Genomic DNA, 9,755 nt, shown 5'->3' with positions numbered 1-9,755 from the left:
ATGGGATACACTGTAAAAAATTTAGGGAGTTAACAGCACTAGGAGTTGGGAGTTCGATTTTTCGAATTAAAAATCAACTCAAAAAAGGAGTTAACCAATAGTGGAAGGAGTTCAGGTTAGGGAGTTCAGTATCAACTACCTTTAGAGTTATTTTATAATGGAGGATCATATTCTTCAACTCGTGTAAGGAGTTAAAGTTAAACTCCCTAATCTGAACTCCCTTTGCTTTAACTCTAAAAAGGGTGCGACTTTTATAGAATCCCTTAGGGAGTTAAATTTTAACTCCCTTTTTTTACAGTGTAATACTTAGAATCTCTTGGAAGAGGATCTGAGGTAAAAATTCTCATGTCTAACTTATTTTTTTAAAATTTTAATTAAGCTGAAATAATTAGCGTTCGAATTTACCCCGGCTGACCATATCTCAATTTTTAAATAATGGAAATTGTTTTGTTCTCTCATTTAATTTTCTCACACTTTTCATTTGATAAAGTGGATAAAATATATTTCGTCTCAACTTATCTTAATTGGAAAAGCTTTATTATTTATTTATCAATAAATAATAATGAATTTAAAACAAGACTTATTTGGTAGGTAATGATCATCTTAGTGATAATAAACTGAGAAACTGAAATGTTCTCATTTTGCAAAATTTATTATACCAGCCACCTTTGCGGTTGCGTTCACTTTCACACGTGTTTTTCTATATCAAAAAGCTTTTATCCCCTCTATAAAAAAATTCCCTTACATTCGCCACACATATATATATAAATATGAAATAGAAGAAGAGTATTATTGCCGCGTATGTGTCACTGAAACAGCGCGAAACATCCGGCAAAATTTATAGCTAATTACAATTCTCAGTTATATCAGTATGCGCCAAAAGAGAGAAAGAGAGAGATGCATATATACAAATCTTTGCCAGTATTATAGATATGAAATCGCTTTCAGAATCTATATGAAATAAGTATATATACATATTGCGTGCGAGAGAGAGAAGTTGCGACACATCCTAAGCCTAATACAAATCGTTCAATTCATACGAGTCGACAGATAATTTAAATCAGCCAGATAACAAGTGCAAAAATTTACATATAAAAGCAAATGCACTTCGACATCAATTTATTTCCTGGTGGTTAAAAAAATGCCCCGATGAATAAAGTGAAGTAATTGCCTATATATATATATATATATATTGAAAATAATAGAAGATATACGTTTAAAAAGGATTATAAGCCACACTAAAAGGAGATAATAATAAATTAAGGAAAAAATTTTTTACACTTTCCCTTCTCACAAAGAATACTAATTATTGTAATAAAAGACACTATTTATTAATTTTTTCAATTACATTTTTTTAAGAATAGTTAATATTTTTTTTGTGACGAAAATTATGGAAATTTTCACGGGAGTCATATATATATATAGTTATGTATTTCTATATAAATATATAGGAACAACTTGACTCTTGGGCGAAAGTTGTTGGCTGCGCCTTATCGATAAATATTATTCCCTGGCATCGACAGGATAAGCGCTTGCGATATACGCTTGCAAATAACAATGTGAAATGCAAATGGCGGATGTTTCACATGGGTTTTGCGCGTGGATGTGCCCAACGGCGGTCGCTTTGAGTTGAGATCTCTGTAAATCATGGCGCGCGCCACATTGGACCGGGGCAGCACACAGCGCGCACGCATAATCGGGGCCCCCACCTTTTGCCCCACTATTTTCCTTTCTTTATGTCCCCCCCCCCTCTACCTTTTTCTCTCTCTCTCTCTCTCTATATATATATATATAAATGTTTCGCATTACATCCACCATTTTTATTCACATTAAGAAAAATTTTATACTAAATTTAAATCGTTGAGATTTTATACAATTTTGGAATTGAATCAGTTCAGTAATATTTATACATACTGAAATTCAGTTATATTTCACTGAAAATTAGTATAGAATTCTTTAATGATTGTAAAACAGTTGAATCTGTTTTACCGATTAATGATAATGTAGACTGTTTAAATCAGTAATGATTCGACAGATTTTTTTAGTTAAATGTAACTGAATTTTAGTGAAAATTTTATTGAAGTGATTCAATTGCTATTTCAGTTATATTTTATTAGTGGAATTCTTGATGATTTTTTTTTACCGATTGAAAGAGACAAATCTTTTTTACCGATTAATGATAATGGAGATGTGGCCGTTTAAATTTGTTGGAGATACAACGATATTTATAAATATTTAAGGTTTTAAGTAAAATTCAGGTGGAAAGGGAAAACCAGGTACTTGAGGTACTTGAGTGCAATTCCGGGTTGAAGGATTTTGTTAGTCGTGCTATTATAGTACTGCGGATAGCATTAAAGTTTGTACGGCTCACTTAAAGAATTCAGTAAAGAATCTACATTAAAGTCAATTCTACGTTTGTCAATTTAACATTATAATTGTTCAATAAAGTCTTAATTTATCTGTTACAATTTCTTATCTTTCATCTTATACGTGTTTTACTTCCAAATAACCTATCCAGTTTCAACAAAATTAGTAACAATTCGTCTGATTTTCAGTGAAATATGACTGATTTAAAGTGAAGGGATCACAGAAAATTATAAGGTATTAAAATAATTAATTATTTTAATCCAATTTTACTTATTTTAATACAAAAATGGATTAAAATAAGCAAAATTGGATTAAAATAATAAGCGTTGCAGCTTATTTTAATGCCTTTTAATTTTCTGTGATGATTATTCATCTTACTGAAGGGATTCAGTCGCTAAATTTCAATTATTTTATTAGTGAAATCATTGATTTTGGTTGTCGATTGAAATAGTCAAGTCTGTTTTACCGATTAATGATAATACAGACTTAATTATTTAAATCAGTAATAATTCCACTGATATTCAGTAAAATATAATGGAATTTCTGTGGGAATCTTACTGAAGTAATTTAGTTGCTGTATTCCAATTATTTTTGAAATCTTTATCGATTTATTATTTTCTTAACCGATTTATAATTTTCTTTACTGAACATTTAAATCTATTTTACCGACTGTTTTATCGATTAATGATAATACAGATTTGACTACGTTTAAATCGATAATAATTCTAGTGATTTTCAATAAAATTCGTATTGGTATTAATTTAATCTGCGCAACGATTTTAATTGTCCACGGTATTGTTTTTATTGTTTACCACTAAAAGAGTAGAAATTTTTTTATTTAACCTAATTTAAGAATTATGGTAATTTTGAAGAGAATTTAATAAATTCAGAAACGGATTCAAAACTATAGGTATTATTTCATCATTAAGAAGTAATAGAATTCAATTTAGTACCATAATGATACATCACAACTGTCATATATATATATAAATATTTGAAGAATTGATAACCCATCAGGCTTTTAACGAAAAGAGCTGAGTCGTATTTTATGAAAATGGCCGCAAAAGAAAATAATATTCCTTTTTAGGTACGTTGGTAGTTAGACAGCTTCTTCTTTGTTTATAATAGTAAGGAATATACGTTTGCCACGTACCTGTTATTACACTTTACAGTTCCCGCGATCACAATGGAGAGCACACGCTGGGGGTTTTATGGAGTAATCATAAATATCGGTAATTGGTATATAGAAGAGAATGAGAGAGAAAGAGAGAGAAAAGTAGACACTGATAAACGGCAACTCACTATTGACGACAACTCCTTGCACGCGGGATATTTAATAAAAATTGTTAAATGAAAAATTTTCCACTGTAGAGACATTGAGAGAAAAAAAAAGGAAATTAAAATTAACTGAGGTGAAATGTAATAAAAAAAGGGATTAAAAAAAAGGTTTATAAAACGTTCAGAGAAGCTGGGTTAACGGGTATATATACAAGAATCCACATTGTGCCCCCGGCTGTCTCTCATTATGCCAGAAACATTGCGCGGACTTCTCCGTGAAAGCCAGTAAAGCAACGCTCGCCAAAGGATGATTCTACAAAACGATAAATAATCCCAACTTGAAGTATTAGACTTATATTCTGAATTTATTTTATCTCATTTAACAGAATGTGATATAGGTCCAAATTTTGTTTGGAAATTTATTCTTAAAATATTGATCTGAATTTTATTATTATTAAAATAGAGCACACAGAAAAAACGCTTAATAAATTTTGTTGCGGGTATAATTTTAACCAATGCTAATTCACATAGACACACAGAAAATTAAAAGGCATTAAAATAAGCTGCAACGCTTATTATTTTAATCCAATTTTGCTTATTTTAATCCATTTGGTATTAAAATAAGCAAAATTGGATTAAAATAATAAGCGTTGCAGCTTATTTTAATAACTTATAATTTTCTGTGCAGTGGCGCCCCTCAACTAGGATAAAATTTGTTACAGTTAATTCTTATACCGATTTTGGGGTAAAAATTCTACTTTTTTTTTTAGTGATGACATCAATGGAATGCAGTTAAAAAAAAAATACTATTTTTTTTTTCTGAAAAAGACACTCGACTGCAATTCCTCTTGTATGAATGAAAGTAAACATGTATCGCGTGGTGCGCGCATTCACTTTGCATTAAAGTGAGCATTTGTATATAAGGGAATATTAAAATGAGAGTAAAAATTCATGCTCGTAAAGGTGAACATCTTCTCTTTCTTTCTTTCTTTCTCTTTAAAAGTAGCTGACCTCGTATACTCCTGGAGCAATTTCCTTGCATTCGAGGTTGACGTAAAACTTCCTGGAGGCATTCCTCGACCGTATAGCAGTAGTGTAGGGTTGAAGTTCTCTCTCTCTCTCTTTCTCTCTCTCTGTTCAACCTTCATGGTGTCCGGTGATACAGCTTTGCAGGTGTGGCGGCATGAATTCACAAAGGACCATAGATGGCTCTCAGCATCTCGTAAATAGTTTCTGGTCGTCGTTCTGATGGCAGCTTCACAGTTTTAACGTCTCCTGTTTACCTACCCGACCTGCTAGACTTGCCGAACCTGTCACTTGATTCACAATGGGATATGTTCTCTCGCATGAATGAAACAAAAAAAAAAAAAAAATTTCCACAACTTTTTTTTTTTTTTTTTAATATTTAACAATAGTTTCCCGTGCAGAAAATTTGACCGGGCCCTAGTCGGGCCCAGACAAGGCATGACCGGGGCCAAATCTGGCAACCTGATCTGGGACCAATCGAAATGAAACAGGGAACCCGACGGGGGCAATGACAATTTGCTCGATTTGAAATCCTGTTCAGGACCCGACCAGGGCCATGGTAATTTGACCGATGTTATAGTAATTTTTAATTTTCAGTAAATTATAATTATTTATCTCTAATTGATAAATAAAACAATAAAATTAATCAATTTTCACAGAAAATTAAAAGGTATTAAAATAAGCGTTGCAGATGATTTTAATGCCTTTTAATTTTCTGTGTTATTTTATGAATCTGCATTTAAAAAAATGTACCTTATAAAATGAAAATAAAATAAAAGTTGAAAAAAATTATTTGAATAATTGTTTCGTTTACTCTCTAAATCTAAATTAGTAAAAATATTTACTAATTTAAAGTAGTGACTCACTTTTTCCCTATGAATTAGTAAAATTTTACTAATTATTACTAACTTTTACTAACAATTAGTAAAATTTAAGAGAGACTTACTTTTTGCTTTAGAATTAGTTAAATTTTACTAATTGTTAGTAAAAGTTACTAATAATTAGTAAAATTTTACTAATTCATAAGCAAAAAGTGAATCACTAATTCGAATTAGTAAACATTTTTACTAATTCAAATTTAGAGAGTAGAAAATGTCATAAAATGCTATAAATGTATATTTTCACTAGTTTTTTTTTAAATTTTGAATATCGCAACCAGGCCCATAGAAATTTACTAACCATGGGGCCAGAACAGGAAATCGGATTAGGGCCAGGTCGGTAATCGGGATGAAAAGTGTCAATTTCTGCACGAGTAGTTAAATTTTACTAATTCGATAGTAAAATAATTTATACTTTTATATACGAGGCTGAAGTCCTCAACGTTTTCAAAAACGAAAAATTAAAATATTATATAGAATTATTTTTTCATGTCAATATATCTCTAATTTTGATTTGCACAAATTTTCAAGAAATTAATTAATACTTTTATAAAAACCAGTTACCCCCAAATAACTTTAATTTTAACCAAAATTAATGGATATTGTCTAAAATTATTTTTTCGTTTTCGTTTATAAAAACGTTGCGAACTTCAGCATCATACTTTTCTCCCACTTGGAAAGATTCCCCGGAAAGTGACCCCTGGAGGTTCTATCAGAATTCCGCCGGAACTTTCAACGTAATTCCGTCGGAATTCCATCGGAGTTCTAAAGAATTTCAGATGGGATTCCGACGGAGTTCCGACGGAATTAGGACTCTAAAAATTTTGAAAAAAATTAATCGGAATCCCATCTGAAATTCTTTGGAACTCCGATGGAATTCCGAAAGTGCCCCCTGGAGGTTCTATCAGAATTCCGCCGGAACTTCCAACGTAATTCCGTCGGAATTCCATCGGAGTTCCAAAGAATTTCAGATGGGATTCCGACGGAGTTCCGACGGAATTAGGACTCTAAAAATTTTGAAAAAAATTAATCGGAATCCCATCTGAAATTCTTTGGAACTCCGATGGAATTCCGAAAGTGCCCCCTGGAGGTTCTATCAGAATTCCGCCGGAACTTCCAACGTAATTCCGTCGGAATTCCATCGGAGTTCCAAAGTATTTCAGATGGGATTCCGATTAATTTTTTTCAAAATTTTTAGAGTCCTAATTCCGGCGGAAATACTTTGGAACTCCGATGGAATTCCGACGAAATTACGTTGGAAGTTCCGGCGGAATTCTGATAGAACCTCCAGGGGGCACTTTCGGAATTCCATCGGAGTTCCAAAGAATTTCAGATGGGATTCCGATTAATTTTTTTCAAAATTTTTAGAGTCCTAATTCCGTCGGAATCCCATCGGAAACCCATCGGAAATTCTTTGGAACTCCGATGAAATTGCGACGGAATTACGTTTAAAGTTCCGGCGGAATTCTGATAGAACCTCCAGGGGGTACTTTCCGGGGAATCTTTCCAAGTGGGATATCCACGTCGGTTGCAAATCTTATTAGATTGTTTGATTGAAAGATAATTTTTAAAACATGTCTTCATTCAAAAATTATGGTCATTTAGAGTTTTTGTTGTGCGTTTTTTTAGAGAGAGAGAGAGAGGAAAAACACGATTAAGAATTTGATTGATATTCATTCGACCCGAAGGCATAATTATATTTTCAAGTTTTAATTGACTTGAAAAATGAAGTTATTTCATGTAGCTTCTATAATTATATGTAAATATGGTGCAATCACGAGTGTTATAAATATAATGGAGAATATGCTTGCGTGCGCACATTTGTATAGTAGCTTCACATTCTTAAAAGTGTAATAATTTACGTTTGATAATGATTGTTAGCTTCCTTTGCAAATTTTTTTTTTTTTTTTTTCCTCAATTTCAATCACTAATGGTGTTAAATTGATATTATTATATATTAATATTTTTATTTTACATCAAAAATGTGTGCAATAAAAATGTCACAAACGTTAGGTGTATATATCACTATTATTATCGTCGAGCAAAATGAAAGTAAATTGTGTAGTTAATAATTTTCTTTCGCTTTAATTTTTTTATTTAAATATTTATATTTTCCCAAGTTTTTTTTTAAAATTGAAAAAAATTGTATAATTATAAATTTTGAAATAAAAAAAAATGTTTCTTTTTCAGGTGCGCATCGGATTTTCGCCTATGAATGGTAAGTGATATTTATGTTGAAGAGAGTTTTATAATAGAGGTTCATATTCGATATATATATATATATATATTCATAAGAGGAAATGAGAGTGGGCCTAAAAATGTGCGATCTTTACCTGATCTTGCACCGCGTTAGAATCCTATTCTACAGCAGGATGCAGTGAGATCTGCAGATAGCTTTGTAACAGCCAAGTGCGTGGCCTCTTGACTTGAGTTACAGCTGGTTAAAGTTTCAGCTTTGGCTGAGAAAAAAATTCGCGACCACCTGCGAAATCCTGACTTGTTATATACGTCACTATATATACATACTCAGAATAACTTTTTTTTTTTCCTACATATTTTTCCACACATGAATCTTAAGAAATTAAAAATCTTCTTTGTTGAATCATTTTGGACATTTAAAAAAAAAAAATTAATGGTCACAATACTACTGCGTCATTTGTCGTGAACATAAATTTTCAGCAGCAGCAGCTTTGCTTTTAAAATTTTATGTCGTTATATTTATATTCAGATGGAATTTTTTAAGAACATCTTTAGGTGTAAGTTGAAGATAAAATTGAAGTCATAAACTGAGAGTAAAAGATGAGAAAAATTATTGTCCCTATAGCACGTGCTTGCGTGTAAATTAAATCTCCTTTGGTATAAGAGGTTAGTGCGAAAGGGCTTTTATTTAATTGGCAAAACGGTATTTTAAGTTTCAGCATCCATTTGGTCCGATTGCAAAACAAGATATGCTACCGTTGCCCCGTCTATATAATTTTCTGCCAAGCATTTATATATATATATATATAATAAAAATTGCCCTACGATTCGCGAGACTAAAGCAAATCGTTAAATAGAATCTTAATCGTATTTAATTGCAAACGCGATAGGATTTTAAATGCATACTCACTTGTTTTCTATCACTGTTTTATATACATATTTCTTGTTAGTGCGCGACGATGATTTCAATAAATTATATCTAGTAAGTAGCCGGATATTTTAGTGTCTCATTGATCTTTATTCTCGTATAATAAATATATTTTAGAGTCCATCATAAAAGACACGTAAAATATTAATTCATATGTAAATTAACCAATTACATTTTATTGTTTAAAATGTTAAAAAAAAATTGCCTTAGTCGTATAATCGAATATAAGATAGTTAAAAGTTTAATTTGAATTCCAAAGGTGTTGTGAAAAAATATTGGGAAAATATGCGTTGAATTAATTTCTCTTGTATATTGAAAATACTAAAAAAGAAAGAGAAAAAGAGAATAAAAATAAGTATATATAAATCTGAAAGGGATGCACACGCAATGGACAATTTCGCAGGATGCACGCGTAATGTTATATATATAAGGAGATGCCATAGATCCATATGCGAGTCCAGCTGTGGTCGAGTTACAGGTATACGGATACCAGATCAGATAGAAATCGATTGTGGAATCTTGCCGTATCTCCATTTACGTCTTTATTCAAAGATCCGCGCGAGATTTCTACGATTATTTATTTGTACATTGCGCACGGTTATATCCATGGTTGCATTCATATGGACCCCTTACACGACAACCACCCACGCGCGAAAAGGTAGATTTGCGATTCTCTCTGTGTGTGTATATGTGCGCGCCATAATATGTGCAAAAGTGTGTAGTGTTACGCGTGCGCTTCGATTCTATGTGGAATATATATCCAACAATGCAGCTGTACGTATGTGCAACTCTGTTTTAATCCTTTCTCTGTTTCCGGATTCCGTTTGCGCAAAATGAGACCACATATAGAAAATAAATATGCAATTTTTTAATTTTACTTAATAAAAAAAATTAGCTTACATTTAGAAAATTAAAATTCGTTTTAAACAAAATTTTTAGCTACATTGCGAAAAAAGATTGATTTCATATGCCATTGAACCAACTCTGTCAGGTATAGAAAATTGATTCATCATATGCTATAGAATTTGTAAAATTTTTCATAGGTTCTATAACATATATATGCTTTTGAATCAATAATT

This window comes from Leptopilina boulardi, unplaced genomic scaffold (assembly GCF_019393585.1).
Source record: "Leptopilina boulardi isolate dan_hultmark-lab unplaced genomic scaffold, ZJU_Lbou_2.1 LbouV2_51, whole genome shotgun sequence".
Lineage (NCBI taxonomy): Eukaryota > Metazoa > Arthropoda > Insecta > Hymenoptera > Figitidae > Leptopilina > Leptopilina boulardi.
The sequence above is the reverse complement of the archived record's forward strand: the minus strand, read 5'-3'. Positions refer to the sequence as shown.